Source organism: Adiantum capillus-veneris, chromosome 8 (genome assembly GCF_014529385.1).
Source record: "Adiantum capillus-veneris isolate H3 chromosome 8, ASM1452938v2, whole genome shotgun sequence".
Lineage (NCBI taxonomy): Eukaryota > Viridiplantae > Streptophyta > Polypodiopsida > Polypodiales > Pteridaceae > Adiantum > Adiantum capillus-veneris.
In genome coordinates, this window is record NC_140938.1 from 61,984,588 (window position 1) to 61,985,066 (window position 479).

General features: G+C 48.9%; 1 pseudogene; it reads left to right on the top strand.

Moving 5' to 3' along the window:
* Positions 1 to 283: 283 nt before the first annotated feature.
* LOC147452233 (S-adenosylmethionine synthase 2-like) overlaps positions 284 to 479 on the top strand; it is an 899-nt pseudogene continuing 703 nt past the window's right edge.

Genomic DNA, 479 nt, shown 5'->3' on the forward strand with positions numbered 1-479 from the left:
AGCCATGATATATAGTGGGTGGTTGGGAGGTGGACTCCTAGGTTCTAGTTCCCCTTGTCTACCAGTAGTTCACCATGTGAAGCCCAAATAAGGTAAGAGCAAGCTTGAACGGGCAACTAGGGTTCTAACAGTCGTGTCAACAGCCCTGTAGCTGGAGAGAGAGAGAGAGAGAGAGAGAGAGAGAGGGGGGGGGGGGGGGGGGGGGGGGGGGGGGGGCATCTTTGGACTTTCAAGGTTGTTTAGTGGGTGCCTCTAGGCCCTTTACGCACAAAAACCCTAAAAGATGTCGATTTTTCTCTTCACCTTGAACTCGGTGAATGAGGGACATACAGACAAGTTGTGCAATCAAGTGTTTGATGCATGCTTGGAATAGGATCCAAAGAGCAAGGTGTCTTGCAAGACATGCACCAAGACTAACATGGTAATGATATTTGGGGAGACTACCACCAAGGCAAATATGAACTACGAGAAGATTTTTG